Source organism: Capsicum annuum, chromosome 5 (genome assembly GCF_002878395.1).
Source record: "Capsicum annuum cultivar UCD-10X-F1 chromosome 5, UCD10Xv1.1, whole genome shotgun sequence".
In the NCBI taxonomy this organism is placed as follows: domain Eukaryota; kingdom Viridiplantae; phylum Streptophyta; class Magnoliopsida; order Solanales; family Solanaceae; genus Capsicum; species Capsicum annuum.
In genome coordinates this window covers 179,982,583-180,005,958 of record NC_061115.1, presented here as the reverse complement: position 1 = coordinate 180,005,958, position 23,376 = coordinate 179,982,583, and the positions used below count along the sequence as shown (strand labels likewise).

Here is a 23,376-nt window from a genome sequence, read left to right as displayed (position 1 = left end):
GCTAGATCCTAGCAAATATCGCAGATTGCTGAATCAAATATTAGAAATATTGAAGCCGTAAAATTTACAAATTTCTTTTATAACTTGAGGATGCAGTCGGAGCAAGATCCTATAATGGAGAGCTCTCTACAGATTAATGGAGAGCAGAAAAAGATGAAAAGAAGGGATAAATTAGTCATCTATTAAGTTAATACATGTGTTTAAAGTCTTCGTATTAGTAATACATGAAAAACTGTGTGTATTACTAATACACACCTCAATACACAATAGAGTGTATAACTAATGCATGCATTAGTTATACATAGGTTAAAAATGGTACCAAACAAGGTACTAGTAGTAAACATTAACTAATGTATGCATTATTTTTTTTCCAAACATTGTACCAAACAACCCCTCAGTGTATTCATACAAATTGGGGTTTGGAGAGGGTAAAGTGTACGCAGTTCATACCACTACCTCAAATTAAGTATACCAAACAAAGAACATAAAAACAAACAACATATATATGGTAACACACCACTAGATAATAGAAGAAACAAGACACCTACAGAGTAATATAATGAACACCTATACAAAATCACAAACATACTCAAAACACCATGAATAAGAAACTACAAAACACATTCACAACACTTACACTACCAGTAAAATCGTCAAACAAAACATTCTTTCCTACTAGTAAGGACAACACCTGCCCACTAGCCCTCTACCTAAATTCGCGTCTTCCACACCTCCTATCAAGGATCACGTCTCTGCAAAATTCAAATTCCATTTGCAAAATTCTTGCATTTTTTTTTTGTTTTTAAATCCCTTGTTATATTTTTGGCTCATTTTATACGTGCAAGCGCAGATATACCTTACCACAAGCTATATCAAAAAACACCGTTTCATCGATTTTTTAATTAGATAGATACATATAAATAGATGATAAACAAAATGAAAATATTGAAAAAGTAAAGAAAATAATTCCGCTTGTTATGGCAGTGATTGGTTAGCTTTTCAAAGACACCAGCCACCGGTAACGAAAAATCTTGTGTATGCCACTGCTAATAGGGTAAAGCTAGCACATCCATACAACGACTTTTCTTTTGCAAATTTGATGAGAAGATCCTTCAAATGTTTTACAATGACGTACACTCTTGAGAATCTATCATACGATAATAATATCATTTCACTTGATCTGCACCTACAAAGATACTCTAAAAAGTCGATCAAAAAACAATTTCATTCACTATCTATCATTTGGTAAGTTGATCATTTCTAGTTTTCTACCATAGCAAGGGAGCCTTGGCGAAACTGATAAAGTTGTTGCCACGTGCGGATATGAGTCGTGGGAACAACCCCTTGTAGAAATGCAAGGTAAGATTGCGTACAGTACGGTCATTTGCGGGAGCTTGGTCCATCGGGCTGCCCTTTTTTTTGTCTACCATAGCCAAAAGAAACATCCTTTAGAGTAATTCATTGCAGTGCTTCATAGAACTGCTAAAATATAGATATATCTGGCCAAAGATGCTTTCTGTATAATGGTCATGACAGGACTAGTACCAGATTGTAACACATTCCACAACAGCAGTAATTTTAGTGTGATAGATAGATAAAAGGATTAGCCTTTTAGTTTAACTATAGAGGCACGAACGATTCTTTAATGTCAACAAAGATCTTAAGGCATTCACAGCCATCGATGTAGGTAATCTTTAACCCTGGTACATGCAATCGGGAGCAGGATAAGTATTATACTGATTGATTGGGTTTGCGAAGTTTGATTTGCCCTTGCCGGTTCTTGTGCCCTGCCACAATTGCTTCTTGGAACTCAGGCTAATTCAGTGTTTTAATCAGGAAAAGATGGCCCAATAAAGCCATATTAGGCCTTATTGTCTTCAGATATGCCCCACCTGTTGATTTCAAGTTGTATGGTATTCAAAATAAATCTCAAACAAGGTTTGGTTCTTGGATACAAAGTTCAACTCGGTCTGATCTACAGGTTAACCAAACAAATTCTAGTCTGCAATGAAAAGGAAATAGGCCTATGTTATGATGTAATATAAAGCTACCTTCGAACTCAAAATTACCATTGCATTGTGCATATTTCCTGGGGAAGATGAGATGAAAACATCGCTGTGCATGCTGATGTAATAATCAACTGCAGCTAGTAAAGAAGCCTTCCCTTTAATAAAAGCTCTTTCATCAGAAGAGGCAAGGCTCTTGCTGTCATCCATCAAAGGAAACAAACTTCTCAAGGTTGAGATTCGGACTTCCCCACCGTAAACCTGGAAACGATGACATAAAAAGAGTAACTTCAGAAGGCAATGATACAGGCTTAAGATAATCTAGCACCTCAACACCACACAAGATATTTAAAAGATATAATCGAGTGGTGACCTTATGGGAGGCAAGATATAATCGAGTGCTATTATCAAATCCCAAAGCTGCTAGCAGTAATCCAATTTCTTCTGGGGTCAACGGGCACCGTCCTTGACTTCTCAACTCTTCATCAGTAAATTGAGAGTTGAGGACCCTTCCCTGCCAAATCACTTGCCTATATTTAGCTAATGCCAGTTTTTCTGCCTTTCCACCACCAAAATCACAGGCTGAATGTGCAGCCATATCCTGTTACAAAAACAAGGTTACATTGTGGATCCTTAAATTAAAACTTCCAGAGCCCTTCAAACAGATAGTCATTGTAATGCGAAGAGCAAAATGTTAAGAATAATCCTGTAACTGCTAAAAGAAAGAGTGTTTTACCTTATCAAAGCGAAGGTGAAGAACAACAAACTTCCCTGATCCTTGTTTGTATTTCTCAGTGACCTTTTTTAGGTAGTTACCACCAACCATAGTGGCTTTGGTAGAAGAATCTCTGAGGCGATTGACAAGGACATCTCTAAGATGTCTTATGTGAGGAACAAAGACTAGTGCTTGAAAGTTCACTTTACACCGAAGGTGTTGGAAGTACTTGGGCAAGTTGTCAAACGTCAATCGGTGAGAAAACGGTGCTATTGCAGCAATCCCGTAACTGAATCATTTTTTATGAAAAAACAAAAATGTTATTTTAACGAGCTGACTCCAAACCTAGGCAAACTATTTGCCAAGTTGCCTATGTAGGCAGTAAGCTTAACATAAGGTCATAGCCCTTTCTGCTTCCGAAAGGAGAGAAAGACTTGAGAAAACACACTTCTAGTCGCGTGACTTGAAGCCGCACTTCTTTCGCTAGGGGCTTCCCATTTCGAGTCTATTCTAATAGAAGTCGATGGGACAACCCCAAGTCTAGCAATTCCCCTGGATGTTCCTAAAGGGTTGAAGGGCGCTTACCGATGAGAGACTTGAACCCAAGGCTGCAAAATACGGTTCCTATTGATTAATTAAAGTAACTCACATGAAGAAAATATGCAATCATCTGTTTGTAGGTATTATAACCGAATGTCATTATATCTAGCATAACAATAACTGCAGCTAGACAGCTAGTGCTAGGCTGTAGAATTTTAGAAGAGCTTTTCTAAAAGTTCATAAGCTCTCTGAAACTCTCGATATCTAGCAGTCATACTCTTGGTAAATAGCATTACGTCTACTGTGAAAAAAACAAAACCAATGCTTGAGCTAGGTTTTAGTCCGTCAAAGGCACTTTGAATACTCTAAGGAATTAAGCCTTGTCCTTTTGATTTGTCATCTCCGTTATGAAGAAAGTGAACACATGTGTCGCTACCAATACCAAATAAATTCAACCTAAAAATTTTAAAAGAAAAATAAATCAAGTGGGCTACCTCTGCAGGACAGTAATACATTCTCCAAATACCAGTTTGCAGAAGCATGAACTGGTGCTGTCTTGATTCTGGTTGGTCGAATGGCAGTTGCATAATACTCTTGTGCTCCAAGAGAATTCATCTGGAAGCTCTTTAACAATTGATATATAATCTTTCAAGGCATTGATGAAATGATCCATATCAAAGATATCCTTGAATGTGCTGTAAGAAGAGGCAGATAGCTTGTATTATGTACCTACTAGGATAGTCGAGGTGTGCATAAGTTGGCTCCGAAGCCACCGTTATTTGAGAAAAGACCTTGTAATATGTATTTGAAAAATGAAACTCAATAATCAATATAGCAATATATTACAGAGACCTTGAATCTTGCCAAACACGATTCACATCCAAATAAGGGATCACCAGTGTGGCATTCAGAATCTTGGCAACAACAACTGCATCACAGATCTTGTTCATGAAATACATATGTCAGTAATCATCTCACAGCAGCTTGTTAAGTAACTTGAGAAATGACATCTATGGTAAAATATTCCTATAAAACACATTTATCATATATTGTCCCCATAAACTATGAAAATTTATGATACGCACCGCCATCCTTTGTTGATTTAACCCTCCATTGAGGAACACTTGAATGTATCCTTCAGATTTTTCAGGTAATGCTCCATGCGTTTAAGTTACAGTAAATTAGAAAAAAGGGTACAGTAAAGATCAAGTTGATGCAACGAAATGAAAGATTGCTGCCCAGAAATCCTCGAAACAGATGGTCCATCTAAATACGGATCATAGATACTCACTCGAGGCTGCGACAGATTCAGTACAGGGTTTCCATCCTTGGAAGGCCAAAGGCATCCAAAGGTCAGACTGTTCTTCGGAGGCCTAAATGGAAAAGAAACAAATAAGATAGCAAACCAGAGTCTGGGAAACATGAGTAAAATTTTGAGAACACATGAATGTTTACGTACAGTCTGCCGTAGTAGAGACTTTTTAAAAGACGTGAGTGCCTGGGTTTTGGAGAATTCCATTCTTGCAGATGCAAATTGATGGCAGATATAAAACTTGCCTCAAGAATTGAACTTCTATATATGCTACAAGACGAATTGTGAAATGACAACCAAAAGCATGTATTTATACGCACAATTGACTGTATTCCCCGAGCTGTTAAAAGTTCATTCAATGCAGATAGGAGGAATTACGATAATGGGAAGTAGAAATCTACTTTTCACACCGGTTGCTTAGTCCAATTTATCCATAGTCTCTTGCTCTATGGAGTTCCACTTTTCAATTGTTTTACTGTTTTCAGAGAATTAGGAGTCCAGTCAAGGAAAGCATGTGACTTTTATTTCAGCTTATGTATAGCATCATCTAGATTCATCTTCAATAGTTCCAAACACGAATGAAGGTAAATCTTTGAAACGTTGACTAGAAGTTTTTGTTTGGTGAATCATGCCTATAACTTTCATAAAGAATGATAAACACGGATAATGCATTTCCAGGAAGCTATTAAAACTGACTACCAAGCACTCTCTGGTTTCAACTTCTCTAATCGCCCTTCCACTTCCCATTCTACACCCCAAGAATAAATATGGCATACAAGTTTTTTACAATCCAACCCCTTCAATTGATCCTCCATATAATGGCAGACCCAGAATTTAAGAATAGTGGGTGCTTAAAAAATTAAAAAGCTAAGAAAAAATAAACAATGACCTCGATGAGGTTCGAACTCGAATCAACACTTCCAAGTGAAGCACCTTAAGATCAACCTAAATGCCAGTACACCCAACCAACTTTTTGTTAGAGTGAGTGCTTTTATATGTTTTATACCTATTTTTGTATATTTTCTATGTAATTATACCTATTCCGCATCGAGTTTAGTGGGTGCCGGAGCACCCCAAATTATAACGTAGTTCTGCCCCTGCTTCCATAGGATCTACTCTTACTGCATTACAATTTTCTCTTCAAAGATGGCAGTTTTATGCTTTTCCACATTACCTTCGCATCCCCAGGAACAATTTTCTTTCATTCCCAACAATTTTCTTTCATTCCCAACAGACCTCAATGAACCCAAACGGTGAAAGGAAAAATAGCACAAGCAGACTTTTTATCAGCGGAAGGGCCAAGCGCATGACATGCGCCGAACATATATATCACACGCTAGGCTCTTACCGCTAAACCAAACATCTAGCTCATCAATCCTCCCGTGTTCTATTGATCAGATGTATCCAACAATCCCCACCAATAGAAAAAGTTAAGCTGCAAAGCTAACCTACTGTTGAGAAACTCTTACGGGCGATTTCCCCTTCTGCCTCTCTAAGCTTCACAATAGCTACGCTTTTTCCTTTTTCAATTCCTTCTTTTCTTTCCACTTAGGTGGAATATTTATTCTATTCCTTTTATAGTTGTTTCATAACAATACTCAATAATTTGTCATAGATTCTTTAAATTTTAAATGGCATAACAACAAGAAGAACATACCCAGTGAAATCCCACAATTGGGGTTTGGAGAGGGTAGAGTTCACGCACACCTTAACCCTACTTGGTGGAGGTAGAGAGGTTGTTTTCAAAGGACCCTCAACTCAATTGCAGCAAATCAAAGTAGTTATGAAAAGATCCTCGGCTCAAGTGCAGCAAATCAAAGTAGTTATGAAAAGGAAAAATGACAGTGAAGAGAAACTAAGGGTGTGACCTAGTGGTCAATGAAGTGGATGAGAATAATGAGGTCTCATGTTTAAATCCCAACAGAGACAAAAAAAAAAACACTAGGTGATTTCTTTCCATCTAAGGTGACAGGTATCTATGAATTAGTTGAGGTGCACGTAAGTTGGCTCGAACACCCCGGCTATTAAAAAAAAGATAGTGAAGAAAACATAGAAACAAAAAAGGAAAGCACTTGAGCACAATTAGGAAATTAACAATAACAGCAACAAAATAATCCCATAATCGAAACACAATAAACAACAAGATCACGATAGAAATAAAAAGTAAGAAACTACAAGAATTAAGGCTAATACTATGAAGCAAGACATAACTCCACTACCATACAACAACAACAACATAGACAGTATATTCCGACAAAGTGAGGTTTGGAGAGAGTAAATATACCACTCCATACCACTACCTTAGATGGTGAGATAGAGAGAGTAAATTGTAAGAGATAACAGAGCAGTAACGCAGCGGAAATAGAGATTTTGACATACCTCCAGCCATTGTCGAAGTTCGTCGGAGCGTTGGCGTCGTCGGATTTTGTTTTCCACTTTCGGTGAGTCTTCTAACCACTCAGAATATCTTATTATAGATGGTGAGAATTTTTGAGAGATTTTCTATGCTTAGGAACCATCCAAAATTCCTCTTTTATACTGCTCGTCCATCAAAAGCAATTGGACAGTTCTTTTAGATAAGGGAGCGGCAACAGTTATAGAGAATCTTGAATTTGAAATTCAAGTTAAGTGGATAAGTGGGAAGTTACGGGCCATAAAGAAAATGCCAACATTCTCCCACTTGGTCCGTATGTTCTCATCCCATATGTGAAGCATAAGACATGAATGATGACGATAGTTCCTCTAAAGCGAGCAGAATCTTTCATGTATCACAATGTGTTATGCCTCTAAGCCTCAGCCCTTATTACTTAATGAATAAACTCAATATTTATTCTAGGTTCATACTTCAGTGACATTTCTCAAAACAAACTGAATGTGCATATAGTTTCAAATAAGAGAAATATCATATAAAATAAAGTTTCATCGACATTCATTGTTACAACGAAAATTTACATAGTAGAACTAAGTCCCATTGTGACTACATGATCCTTAAATTTCTGCGGTGGCATGCCTTTAGTTAAAGGATCAGCTAACATCACTTCAGTGATGACTTGTTCAATGACCACCTTCTTATCTTTAACACGTTCTCTTATGGCTAGATACTTGATGTCGATATGCTTGCTTCGACTACCACTTTTGTTATTCTTAGCCAAAAACACAGCAGCTGAATTGTCACAATATAACCTTAATGGCTTAGGGATAGAGTCAACAATTCTCAGCCCAGAAATGAAACTCTTTAACCATGCCATGTGAGGTAGCCTCAAAACAAGAAACGAACTCAGCCTCCATAGCAGAAGTAGTAATCAAAGTCTGTTTGGCACTCCTCCAAGATATAGCTCCACCGGCTAACATAAAAATGTATCCAGAAGTTGATTTTTCGTGAATCAACACAACTAGCAAAGTCTGAATCAGAGTAACCAATGACTTCCAAGTCATCTGATCGTTTGTACATAAGCATGTAATCTTTCGTCTCTTGAAGATATGTCAAGACTTTCTTTGCAGCTCTCAGTGGTCAAGACCTGGATTACTCTGATATCTTTCTAACATTCCAACACCAAATGCTATGTCAGGTCTTGTACAAACCTGAGCATACATCAAGCTTCCAATAGCAGAAGCGTATGGAATGTCTTTCATTTGTTCCCTCTCAAGATCGTTTTTTCGGGCATTGATTCAAGTTGAACTTGTCACCCTTAACAATAGGAGCTACACTTGGTGAACAATCTTTCATTCGAAACCTCTCTAAAATTTAATTGATATAGGCTTCTTGAGATAAACCTAAGATACCTTGATGTCTATCTCGATGAATCTTAATGCCAATGACATAAGACGTATCACTTATATCTTTCATATCAAAACTTTTAGAGAGAAATTGTTTCACATCATGTATCATTCCCTTATCATTGGATGCAAGCAAGATATCATCACATATAGAATTAGAAAGCATATTTTACTCCCACTGACTTTCTGGTATATACATTGATCCATAATGTTCTCAACAAAGTTGAATGAAGAGATGACATTGTGAAATTTCAAATACCATTGACAAGAGGCTTGTTTTAGTCCATATATGGATTTCTTTAACTTACATATCAATTGCTCACCTTCACTAGAGGAGAAACCTTCAGGTTGTTTCATATAAACATCTTCCTCTAGATCACCATTGAGAAATGCGGTTTTCACATCCATCTGTTGCAATTCTAAGTCAAAATAGGCTATTAATGCCAATATAATGCGCAAGGAATCCTTTTTCGACACAGGAGAAAATGTCTCTATATAGTCAATTCCTTCCTTTTGATTGAATCCTTTAGCAACAAGTCTTGCTTTATATCTTTCAATATTGCCTGATGAGTCCTTTTTAGTTTTAAAGACCCACTTACATCCAATGGCTTTTACACCATTAGGCAACTCGACAAGATCCCAAACTTCATTGCTTTTCATGGAATTCATCTTTTCTTTCATGGCACTGGACCACAATTCTGACTTTGCAATCCATGGCTTGTGGAAAAGACTTGGGTTCATTTTCAATTCCAATGTCAGATTCCTGCAAATACACAACATAATCACTAGGAATTGCTGATTTTCTTTCTCTAGTAGTCTTCTTAATGTTGCACCAATATTTTCCTGAGGATCATGTTGTTCAACTAGTTGCTCAATAATTTTTGGAATCATTTGAACTTGATGTACTTGAACATTTTCAGCAGCTTGTGGAATTTCATTGACTTGTGCAATACCCAATTGTACTTGAGGGGTGTTATGTACGATAATCAATCGTTGACTTGAAGTGGAAGGTCGATCTCTAACAGAAATTGTATTTTGAAGTTGATCACTCCCACTAATTAAGTCATTTTCAAGAAATTTTGCATTTCTTGATTCCACAATCCTGGTGTTGTTAGATGGACAATAGAATCTGTATCCTTTAGACCTTTCAGCATATCCAATAAAATATCCTCTAATGGTCCTAGGATTCAGTTTCTTTTCTTGTGGATTGTAAATTCTTACTTCAGACGGGCATCCCCACACGCGAATATGTGTTAAACTCGGTTTCCAAACTTTGAACAATTCAAAAGGTGTCTTTAGGACAGCCTTGGTTGGAACTCGATTTAATATATACACTTTGGTCTTAAGAGCTTCAATCCACAAGGACATAGGCAGCTTAGAGCTACTTAACATACTACGCACCATATCCATTAATGTTCAATTTCTTCTTTCTGCTACACCATTTTGATCTGGAGAACCAGGCATAGTGTATTGGGCAACAATCCCATTTTCCTGAAGAAATTTCGCAAATGGACCTTGTGTTTGTCCATCCTCAGTGTACCTACCATAGAGATACATATATCGTGAGTAGTCATCTATAAAGGTGATAAAGTATTTCTGACCATATGCATCCATATCTGGACAACATATATCTGAATGTATGATTTCTAATATGTTTGAACTCTTCTTGGCACCTTTCTTTGACTTGTTTGTCTGCTTGCCTTTAATGCAGTCAACACAAGTATTGAAATCAGTAAAATCTAAATACTAAGTACTCCATCATTTACTAATCTCTTAATTCTATCTAGGGAGATATGTCCCAATCTTCGATGCCACAAAATAGAAGAATTTTCATTCATAACACATCGTTTAATGCCAGTTTGGACATGCATAACATTATGAGTGGAATCATTTTGCAAATCAAGAGAGAAAAGACCATCAGACAGTGTACCATATCCAACAAGTTTAGATTTATAAAATAGATTAGAATAACCTTCTAGAAAGAAGGAGTATCCCAAAGGTACAAGTCTTGATACTGAAATTAAATTCCTAGAAAAGTTAGGAACGTAAAAGGTCTTTTCCAACTCTAAAATAAAACCACTACTAAGAACTAAATTGCATGTTCCAATAGCTTTTACACGCGACTGCATCTTGTTTCCTGATAGATGCTTCGCTTAGCTCCTACAGGCTTTCGCAGATTTTTTAAGTCCTGCAAGGAATTCGTAATGTGGATTGTAGAAGCAGAATCAATCAACCACGTGTTATGATTAACATCAATCATATTAGCTTCATAACAAACAAGAGAAATAGAAGTACCTTTCTTCTCAAGCTATCGTTGAAACTTGACACAGTCTTTCTTTATGTGCCACTTCTTTCCACAGAAGCGACACTTGAATTCTTTTTTGATGTCAGAGTCAAGTGGAGCCTTTCCTCAACTTTTTATTGGCTTGATGAGACTTCTGTCCTTGAGTAGTCGTGAATGCACTTTCTCCTATTTCCAACAGCAATCAACCCTCTTCTTGAACACACATGGCCATAAGTTCATTAATAGACCATTTATCCTTATGTGTGTTATAAGACATCTTAAAGGGGCCATACTGTACAGGCAGAGTATTCAAAATATAGTGCACAAGAAAAGTTTCAGACATTTCAACCTCAAGAGTCTTTAGTTGAGCCGCTAAGTCTCGTATTTTCATGATATGCTCACGCACACCTCTCACACAGGTGAGCCTCATTGATGAGAATTTCATAATTAAGGTGCTGACAAGTGCCTTATCTGAAGTCTCAAATTGTTCATCAATAGCCTTCAGTAATGTCTTGACATTGTTATGTTGTTCGACAGAACCACGAATACCAGCAGAGATCTTGGTCTTAATGAACATAACACTCAAACGGTTAGAGCGCTCCCATTGATCATAAAGAGCAATCTCAGCTTGAGTGCTATTTTCATCAATATGTGGTTCGTCTTTTTTGATAGCATAATCAATGTCCATGCACCCTAAGTGAAGGAGAATTCTTTCCTTCCAGATCTTATAATTCTCACCATTTAATTCGGGAATATCACAAATATCAGAGAAATTTGCAGGTTGCATAACTGCAAAAATATACATACATAAACACATGCTTAGTAAATTTGAGGAAAATAATATAAAATTGAATCTATTGACATAAAAATTGCCTATGGGCTAAATTTTTAATTCAATTAGACTCATTTTTTATGATAGAATTACCGTTGACTAGCATGATATTCTATCTTGACGATAAAACTATTAAATTCTCATTCATAATTCCCGTGGGTAATTATGAAAAGTATTTAACATTTTATCCTAATTAATTATGCAACCCAATAATAAAGGTTCTTAAGCTACTATATCGTGCATAATCAATTACAACTCTAATGTCTAAATATTCTTTATGTAAGCTTAAACTTAAAAATTTATTTAATTAAAGATGTTGTGGCTAATTTTCAATTAAACAATTATAGATTACTAACATTAGTTCTTATTATATGTCTTATGTGACTCTATAATAATATATAATCTTACTAAATTAAGATTGTTGTGGCTAAGTCTTAATTCAAATAAAATTATATTATCACATATAATATTTTATTACTAAATATCATGTAATAAAATTAAATATCATGTACTAGAAAATTTTCAAAGTAACAAATATTATGCATACAATGAACAAATAATGACAGAATAATCTCAAATTTGCCAATTTAATACTACATATATTAATGGCACCATTATGTGACCAAGAAAGGTACAAGTACATATCCTGAAAAACTCCAAAGTAACTATTGCCAGTTGACTTTTCCAATAAATGTAAAAGAAAAAAACATAAACTGGATCCCATATATTAAAAGCTTTCACATGTGAATATCTCATATTATTCACTCATTAACTGTAAAGAAAAAGAATCACATACGGTCATCTTCTTCGTCTCCAAAGAAAATTCAGTTGCAAAATTAGTTCGTATTTACCTTTTCAGACGCCGAAAAAAGATACAAAATTCACAAAAATTGATAGAAATTTGTTTTCTGATAATTTCTAACACCAATTTGTATCAAAGATTCAAAAACACAGATCTGAAAATCAGAACACCATTTTTTTTTTTGAACAAGGTTTCTACTCCGAAAATTAACAAGGCAGAGGTAAATTTCAAACGCTTTGATACCAAATGTAAGAGATAACAGAGCAGTAGCGCAGCGGAAATAGAGATTTTGACATACCTCCAGCCATTGTTGAAGTTCGTCGGAGCGTTGGCGTCGTCGGATTTTGTTTTCCACTTCCGGTGAGTTTTCTAAACACTCAGAATATCTTATGGTAGATGGTGTGAATTTTCGAGAGATATTTTATGCTTTGGGACCAGTCAGAATTTCTCTTTTATACTGGGCGTTCATCAAAAGCAGTTGGGCAGAGCGGCCACAGTTATAGATAATCTTGAATTTGAAATTCAAGTTGAGTGGATAAGTGGGAAGTTACGGTCCATAAAGAAAATGCCAACATAATTCTGATAGACCCTGGCTAAAGGAACAAGAAATAATACTATTAACGCACCAAATAATAATATAAACAAAGACTATCCTAAGTAATACGACAAACAATAACATACTGATACAAAATAAAGTCCTCCTATCTCGATAACACTTCACTGCCATAAAGCAAGAAAAATTAACATAGAGAGACAATGGAAGACATACAGAGAAAATGGAGGGTGAGGCATGGCTCAAAGGAGTGAAAAGACTGGGAAAGAAAATGGGCAAAAGCAGCAAAAAACAAACAGCCATTGTGCCACTTCTGTGATGATAGACTCTCATAACTGTTGGTTTCGCTTAACCCCAGATCAATAAAGAATCTAATTAGTTACAGAATCGTCCAAAAAGAACTGATCTTGGGGAAATACAAGAAAAATGGAAGCACATTTCAAGAAGAATAGGAAAAAAAAAATCCACTTTACTGCAAATAGTTGTGCGGATGCTTCCAAAAAAAAAAAAAAAAAGTAGTGCGGATTACTTGTCAATTTCACAAAATTAAAATAGAAATAATTAGTAAGTATAATTTTTCATTTTATCACTATCAATTTATGTGACCCATTATACTTTTTAATTAGTTTTAAAAAGAAGTTCTAAAAAGAATCAACACATTTCTATCTGACTTAACATTTGGTCACAGATATTATAAATAATATTTGGAAAAAAATTGACAAAAAGTGTTTGGCCATATAATTTTTGATTATTTGACAAATATTTTTGTTGAATAATTCAAATTTTTAAATACTAAAAAATTTCATTTTTGGGCCAATCTCTATTATTTGAGAATTTTTGAAAATTTAAATTTTACCCCAATTTTTTTATATTTTATAAAAATATTCCACCATTTATTAATTCGAACTAATATCTATTTACCAACAAAATCCATTAATAAATTTTGGTATTTGACTCAAGTATGTAATAGTATATTGCATAACACTTGTTAAAAGTAATGTAAAGCAAAAAAAAAAAAAATTAGATTTTCCTTTGTGAGTTGAGAAAATTTCCGTAAATCCTACAATGTGTGAAATTGTTTATGAGGAAGTTGAAGCTTATAATATGGGTTTAGCTTTTATCATGAAACATGTTCATTATAAAATGATAATACAAAGTTATGAATAATTTTAGTAATTTTTAAAACTTCTGGATATAAATCATATTTCTTAAAAAAACTACTACTCATTTTCCCCCAAAATTATGGTCAAACACCTGATGAAACTTCACCCATATCTTGACTCAAAAATAATTTTTCAAAAATATTTGAAAATCTATATTCAAAACTCCAGCTTAGTAACATTTTAACTTTAAAATGTCTATTTTATCCTTAATAAAATAATTCATAACCACAAAATTATGTATAATTTATTTTATACCACCAATTTTTTTTTTTTCTTTCTGAACAGTCGTACTGATTTAAATTACGCCCCATAAATTGAAATACATGAAAAAACTAATTATTTTTGAAAATGTATGTTCCGTAAGGTTCTAATAAAATTTCTTAGGGGTAAATTAGTATAATTATACTCCCAATGTTCTTAAATACTCGTATCATGTTTATTTTGAACATCCCTTAAAAAAATATACTCAGTTAGTCTCATATTACTTAATATATTTGTTAAAAATTTTATCTTAAAATAAATGACATGTTTAAAGAATCAAGAGATAAATAGATATATTTTTCAAACTTTACCCTTAATAATTTAATGAAAAAGTAATTAACTTTAATAGATAATTACAATATTTAATGCGAGTTTAATAGGGTCATATTAGTTAATTTGTACTCCTTATTAATTTCTCATTAAAAAATGTGCAAAAGGCGAACATGCCAAGTAATACGAGGTGCTGGAAGTATTATCTTAGAGGATAACTTATCATGTTATAATTATCCTTAGTTATTAATTTCTTTTAATTTAATTCTTTTTTTAAAAAATTACATTAATATTTGTTATATTTATAACTAAGGATAAAAATGAAAATAAAAAATAATTTTATCTTGGTTTTTTAAAAATGACAAGTTTGTGGATATCTATTTTAGGGTGAAAAATATTTAAGAACGGATAGAATACTTTTTATTTATAATTTCTTAAATTACATGTAAAGGAGAACAATGATAACTAATAGAAACGGATTCAGTACATTAAAAACAATGCGTGAGGAGTAGAAAACTTGAGAAAATTGAAGGAAAGGTGTCTTTTAAGTCTTGAATGAAGGATTGGTGATATTGATCAACTTAAAGGGTCAAACATCATTAGAAAACTTGATTAAGTTAATTGTGAATTTGATTAATATTTTTAAAACATTCTAATCTTTTCAAAAATATAAATCAACCCACACCCCCTTTAATCCAAATCAACCGTCTTTCTCCTCTCTCTCAACAGCTTCTCTCAACTCTCTCCCAATTAATAGTTCTGCAAAATTCTTCCTTCAATCTCCGACGACTTCAACCTCCGACGTTCTCTTTCGACTTTCAACCGTCAATCGACGTGAAGACTTCTCCAGCGACAACAACTTCTAGTTCTTCGTCATCCCATTTTTTTCACAGGTAAAAAATTATGAAGAAACAGAGGAACTTGAGTCAACTACTCTTCTAGTATTGATTAACAATTTTAATATTTCTAGCTTAATTTGAAATGTGGACTGAATAAAACTCTAATTTCTGGCATTTCTTCTTCTTGTTGTCGAACTGTTGATTCGAATTTGTTGGTGATTTTTTGTCACGATTGTTGTTCTTAGTGTGTGTGTGTGATGTGTTGGTGTTGCTGGGTTGATTTGTTGTTTGTCTTGGTAAAAATGGTATTGCAACAAATGAAACATCTGATGTGACAGATGAAAACATCTGATGCAATAGATGAAAACATCTGATGTAACAAATGAAAATCTGACTCAACAGATGAACAATCTAACAGATCATTCATCTGTTGCGAAAGATGACTCTTCTGTTTGGAAGAAATCTAAATAATATTAATCCAATAGATAACTCATTTTGCAATAGATGAGTAATATGTTTCAACAGATCAGTGATCTGTTTTATTGTTTCCAATAGGTTACTCATACGTTGCAACAGGTTGGTTATATATTGCAGGAGATAACCTTTTTGGTGCAACAGATGAGTGATCTGCTTTTACTGTTGTCAACTGATTACTTATCCGTTGCAACAGGTTGGTTATATGTTGCAACAGATAAACTACCTGGTACAACAGATTAGTGATCTATTTTTATGGTTTTCAACGGTTTACTCATCCGTTGCAGCAGTTGGTTATATGTCGCATCAGATAAAATATCTGGTGCAACAGATTAATGATCTATTTTTATGGTTTCCAACAGATTACTCATCCATTGCAACAAGTTGGTTATATGTTGCAGCAGATAAACTACTTGGTACAACAGATTTGTGATCTGTTTTATGGTTTTCAATGGATTACTCATCCGTTGTAACAGGTTAGTTATATGTTGCAACAGATAAACTACCTGGTGCAACAGATTAGTGATCTGTTTTTACTGTTTCCAATGGATTACTCATCCTTGCAACAGGTTGGTTATATGTTGCAACAGATAACCTTTCTGGTGCAACAAATGAGTGATCTGTTTTTACTGTTTCTAGTGAATTACTCATCTATTGCAACAGGTTGGTTATATGTTGCAATAGATAAACTACCTGGTGCAACAGATTAGTAATCTATTTTTATGGTTTTCAACAGTTTACTCATCCGCTGCAACGGTTGGTTATATGTTACATCAGATAAAATACCTGGTGCAACAGATTAGTGATCTATTTTTATTGTTTCCAACGGTTTACTCATCTGTTGCAACAGGTCGGTTATATATTGTAACAGATAACATACCTGGTCCAGCAAATGTGTGATCTGTTGGAACTGTTATTTTACCGTTGTGCATATTAGATTTACTGTTATTCTTTTTTAACGATACATTAATCAATTATATTTATTTTATGTTCCTGTTAATTTAAGATAATATGGCTCCCAAAAGAAAAGAAACCGAATTAAGTCCAAGTAAAAGAACAAGTGCAACAGCTCGGCTACATCCACCACTCTATGAGCTTGTTTTACAAGCGTTATCTCAATCAGGAACAAAAGATAATGAACACGGGGAGAGGAATGTTTCAAAAGAGATGATCCAAATGCTAATGGCCTTTCCGCTGAAAAGTTGGTCAAAACCTTCAACATTGATCATTATTCTATGAGAATGCAGTGCGATGGTACCACAGATTTAACGTGTGATTTCGTGGTTAAGTCAGCCATGGAATAATCTGTCGACGCCTTCAGAAAAATACTTTGAGAACAAAAATTGAATTATTATTTCAGAAAAAGCTGCTTTGGGCAGTATCTTGATTTATCGGAGGACAACAATACTCATTTCCAGATGAAAATGGTACACGATTTTCTCAAGCATAGGTTTATGTATGAAAACAAATATAAGAAGGATGAAGTGTGGATAAATTACTATGACATGCCTTTTTGTTTTGGTTGGAAGGAGTTTGCCATAGTTACTGGATTAAAATGTTATCCTCCTTCTCCTTCTCAAGTTATACCTACTCTGACCCAAAAAAGCACCCTGCACACCCCAAAAAAGGCAAAGGCAAGTCGAGTGATCGTGATGACCTGGTGTCCATTGTTGGTCCAAGCTTCAAAAATAAAAAATTGATAGAAGCGTTGAAAGGTAAAGAACTCTCAAAGAAGCACAAGCAACCATTGTGCTTGGTTTGGTTTGTACATATTATTCTTTGGGCAAGAGACGTTAACAACAACATAAGCCTCGGTTTAATAAATCTCTCGAAGGATCTTGAAGCATGTAACAGCTATCCTTGGGGTTATGAAAGCTTCAAAATGACTGTCAAATATTTGTTGACTCTGTTAATGCCAAGGATAGTCAACTTATATGGCTTTCCATGGGCCTTCATGGTAAATATTTCTTTTATCATGATATGATTCTTTTTAAAAAAAAATTAATAATGCTTTTGATTTATTGACGTTATGTTGTAGGCTTGAGAATTTGAAGTCATTCCTTATTTGAGACAACAAGTGAACTACTAGGAAGAAGTTTTCTATCCAAGAATCCTGAGATGGTTGTTGGTCAAAACTGATAAAAATACAATATTTTTTGATCTGTTCAATCCCCCGAAGGAAGCAGTAAGTCTAATTCTAATCAAGTTTTTTTTTAATTAATGGTTCTTTTGAATGATTTTATCATTATTCTAATATATGTACTGATTTATTTTAGATTGTTCATTTGTGGCCTGCTCCGACCAACCAAGAGTTGAAGATGCCAATTTTTCTTATTTTACGATCTGTGTAAACTTTATCGGATTCTAAGGTCATTGATGGAACAAAAATGGAATTGTTTGGAGCAACAACCATCACAAGAAAAATAATTTTAAAGGGTGGGCTTGTTGTTGTTGATGATGGTAGTGGTAGTGATAGTGGTGCTGCTATTGGGGCTAATTATTATGGTTATGATCATACTGGCTATACAAATTTTTTTTTCCAGATTTTTCCATATCTAGCGAATGTTATGCATACAAATGTCAAGACGGCAAGATGAAATATGATGAAGTGATTAATGTTATTAATGCACTAGCTGCTTCTGTAAAGGAAATGACATCTAAGAGGGGTGTCATTACATCAAAGAGGATTCATATCCATACACTCCACTAGAAAAGTGGCTAAGAGGAGAAGGAAAGATATTTCCAAGGCATCATCAAGTATAAAAAAAAGCAAAATTGCGACACCTCTGTCTTGTCCTGTACCGTTGTTCAGTGTGTAAGGGCCACAGGAGAGCAACTTGAGCTGAAGAAAGTGAATGTACATCATCTGTTCCAACAAACAAACAGTCACATATCTGTTTCAACAGATGATACATCTACTGAAAATTATCAAACAAATATATACATTTGTTGCAACTGCTGTCTAACCTATTGCATCAGATGCGTTATTTGTTGCAACAGATGAGTCTTATGTTGCAAAAGATGGGTCATCTATTCAAAATTATCATACTACTCTGATTTACCTGTTCGAATTTGTCCCAACAGATGATTTATCTGTTGAAACATAAAACTGACCTTTTACAACAGAAGGACAATCTATTGAATATCTGTAATTAGCATTAAAAATTTTGGCTTTCCAGGTGGATTTCACAGTAGAAGCTACTGCTGAAGAGCATAATATCACAGTTGATAATCGATCAATTGCTTCTAAAGAAGAAGAAAAAGTGGAGCATGTCAGTTCGGAAGAACGAAAGAATTAACCTTTTGAAGGGTTCAACATCTCGAACGAGGCTCCAAAAAAACTAATACAGTTGATCAACGACTATTCAGAATGGATTGTCGATGGGCTATTAAAGCATCATGCCGATAGGTACATAAATCAATTTTAAAGATATTGGTTTATACAATTCTTGTTGTAAGAACATGACATTAACACATATAAATCATCATGTAGAAAATAAAATAACGAACACTATAAATTGAACGTATCGAGTCTTGGTTTTGATATGTTTGACTTTGTTGTTGCACATCCTGGAATGAAGAATTGGTTCTATTTAATGTCACAGCCCCAAACTTGCTGGAATAATGAGGTTTAAATGTCATACATATTACTATTAATTAATACTTTATTTAATTATATCTGTGTATTAATTTTTTTATCACATAATCCAAAATATTTGATAATATGCACAGCACATCGATGTCATTTTATACTACCTCCGGAAGAAGGCCAAGTTGCAAACACAAGAACAATACAGATACACGACAGACAATTATTTGTACAAAGTTTACGTCAATAATTCCTATGATAGGTATTGTCAACAACAAGTGGAAGTTTCCCGAAATAAGGAATGCTTAATCAACATCATCAAAGGTTTTAGCATTCCAACTGGCTTAACTTGGTATTTGGTCGATGAAGTGTACATCCCAATCAATTGTGGTGATAAATTCCATTGGGTGTTAGCTGTCGTTGTTCTAAAAGAGAGGCACATCCAAGTTTATGACTCGATGTTGCGAAGGAGACGTTCTGGGCCGTCGTCTGAGATACAAAAGCTGGCCAAAATATTACCTACTTACCTTGATATGAGTGACTTTTTGGACCAAAAGGTTCGTACTGATTAGTCGACGATTGAAGCATACCGGGATAAAATGGGTAATCCATTTGTTGTACAATATGTTGAAGGAATTGCTCAACAAACCATTGGTAGCCTGTAAGTTTAAGTGTCATGATTTAGTTTTATTTCACCAATTTCACAATGCTTGCATGAACTGCAAGATATAGATTATCTGTTTTTCTGAAAACCCAGGGATTACGTTCTTTTTGTTGCCGCCTACGCCGAGTATTTGAGCGATGTATTGCAAGTACCAAATGATGGACTTGATGCCGGATTACACCGTAAAAGATATGCTGCTCTTTTATGGAAATATAGAGAAGCAAAAGCCCAAAAGCTGTACACAAGAGAAATTAAAGATCCACGACGATCAAAGCCTAATTTCGTAGCACCGGATGAAGAACAACTTGCCCATATTGAGTAGATCTTTATAGCTTGAGTCCATCAATATAATAACCTATCCTCCTTAGTTTAACTTGTTGATTTATTTGTAGAGTAGATCATCTATACCCATAATGATTTTTTTTACGGTTCATTTATTTGTTGAGTTATTTCATGTAATTTTTGAAAGCTTCAATTATTTTATGTTGTCTATGAATATAATTTAATCCTTAGTTTTGAACATGTTAATTGAAATGGAATACTAGATTCAAATATCCCAACAAATAATACATCTGCTGCAACAAACAACATATCTTATCAAATAGATTTAGACATATATTGCAACATGAGATGTAACATGTAGGTCATCTGTTGGAAATTATATAACAGGTCTTCCTATTTTTTTTATTTGATCCAACAAATTACCTATCAGTTCCAACAGATAGATTATATGTTGCAACAGATTGTATATCTGTTGCGACAGATAGACTGGGAACATTTGCATAATGCAACAGATGACCAACCTATTCTAACAGATAATCAATCTGTCACAATAGGTACTATATATGTTACAACACGTATACAATCTGTTGCATTATAAAAATTCAACTTTCGCCAGACATAAAAATTATTGCCACTGCATGTAAAGTGAAGTGGCTTGAAATAAAAATTATTATCGTGTTTGTTTTTGTCTTTGTACATATTCTTCTTTATACATGGGCTCCAACCATTTAATTTGGTTATCTGATGAAAATTATATATCAGGTCTTCCTACCTTCTTGATTTGTTCCAATAGATTACCCATCAGTTACAACAGATAGATTATATATTGCAACAGATTGTATATCTATTACGAGAGACAGACTGGGAAACATTTGTATAATGCAGTAGATGACCAACCTATTCCAATAGATAATCAATCTATCACAACAGGTACTATAAATGTTACAATAGATATAAAATCTGTTGCATTATAAAAATTCAACTTTCGCCAGACATAAAAAATTATTGCCACTGCATGTAAAGTGAAGTGGCTTGAAATAAAAAATTGTTATCGTGTTCGTTTCTATCTTTGTACATATTCTTATTTATACACAGGCTCCAACCATTTAGTTAGTACCCCATAAGCCCAGACACCTTGCATCTTCCCCACAACGATATCACACATACTGGTCATTTCTGTACCGGCCAGCAAACACTCGATATATGCCATTGAGTATGACCCATACGCTGCATCAATTCTATTTCTTTTGAGCTGGATGTTCTTATTTTGACCTTAAAAAACCCATGATTCCTTCCCCAAGACTTCCTTCGGCAAATGATCCATCAGCTTACTCTGCGTCAACAACTTGGGAAACAACTTCAAGAGTGGCTTCACATAGGTTAAAAATGTGTCCTCGTTGAAGACAGGTAAGTTGCAGTCATAAACCTTAATCTTTCCTTCGTAGAGTAGTATCTCAAGAGCGAGAAATTATTTGACTTCCACGTTCATGACTGCAAGGATTCTCTTTGCCTTGGTCCAACTCTTACCATGTGGATATGGTCTCTTTCCTCTAACATATTTAATCATGTCTTTATCCCATTCGAACGTAGAAACTAACTTATCAAATCTTCGAACATTGGGACCAGCCTACCCAAGGAGATCATCGTACCTATCCTTGAAATAGTTGTAGAAGTTGAGGTCCATTATCTATCGACAGTATCAGAAGTATCCGGGTACGCTAATTGCTTGCCCCTCATGAGGCAGAGAATTTTATCAACATACTGTGGTATAAGAAGACAACTTTTAAATAAGTTAGTTATTGTAAAGAATAAAAACACAGTGGAAAGATTTTGTTACGGAGGGTTCTCTGAATCAGTTCACAGATTACCCAGCTAACGCAACTTTTATAGCAGATGTGTATTTTGTTGCAATAGAATACCTAGTTGTTGCAACAGATTACACATCTGCTACATAGCTTCTTCTTCATGGAGTAGATTGGAAGGCTAGGTTATCAAAAGTAAACTTACATTGTCCACATACCACACGCGCATATTTGTCATACTCCTGAAGTCTTTAGCGTCAAATGAATGCATGGTGTATTCTTCTAGGGGTTTCGTCTCATTGTTCATGATCTCTTACAGTTCTTTCTTCTCCTCGCCGCCAAGTGCCGCGTATATGTCCACCTTCTTCAACGACTCCTGAACTTCAATAACTCTTGGAGCGGAAGGAGTTGCAATTTTTACTGTTTTCAGAACGAAGAGTATTTGTCTAATGTTTCTTGTTTTTCTCCTGACCGCCACTGTAGGAGTGTATGGCTCCCTCACTTTCTTGGATGGTATGACACCCCTCTTGGATTTCAACTCCTCGGTAGCTTCAGTAATAGCCTCTAGTTTTTCAAAGAGTTTATCCTCTCTGTCCTTGCACACTTTGCATTTGCAATAAGAACATGAGCGTGAATAGGGGTGAGAGGGACCATTGTAAGGGTGGGAGAGACCGGTGTAGAGGTGAGAGAGAACTGTGCAAGGGGTGTTTTCAAACGTATTTATTTTTTTCTGAGTACTAATATACTTATAACCTGGACTTGTAGCAGTAACAGCTTCAAGATAGCTGCCACCATCATCAACAACTCCACCAGTAACGCCCCTAGAAGAAGCACCCGGATTTGATGCAGTAGGTTGGTCGTGAAGAGCTTCAACATTAGGCTAACCTTGCCTAATTGCTCTTTAACTCCACCGTTGGTTCTTCTTTTGTATCAACAAGGCCTAGAGTAAGAAAAGAAGTCATCCCCAACTCATCAATAGTAGGCACGATCCAAGGATGTACAACCTATAAAAAAAGAGAAGGCATTTAAATTATATAATAATAATTTGCAGTCAGTTGGGTTACATGTTAACACAACCAACTTATGCAACAGACGATCTAGTTGCCGCAATAGCTGATCTGTATATCCCAATAGATTGATAATATATTGCATCAGATTACCCATCTATTGAATAATTTGTAGTAGATGGGTAATCTATTGAGTTGAGTTTA

At 34.9% G+C, this 23,376-nt stretch overlaps 1 long non-coding RNA gene and 1 pseudogene across 1 annotated transcript; one reads left to right on the top strand and one right to left on the bottom strand.

Moving 5' to 3' along the window:
• Window positions 1-1,146: 1,146 nt before the first annotated feature.
• Window positions 1,147-13,287, bottom strand: LOC107871970 (annotated as a pseudogene).
• A 4,669-nt stretch (window positions 13,288-17,956) lies between these two features.
• Window positions 17,957-18,368, top strand: LOC124898946. Its single transcript, XR_007056057.1, has 2 exons — window positions 17,957-18,013; window positions 18,105-18,368. It is a non-coding gene; the product is annotated as an uncharacterized LOC124898946 (long non-coding RNA).
• The last annotated feature ends 5,008 nt before the right edge of the window (window positions 18,369-23,376 follow it).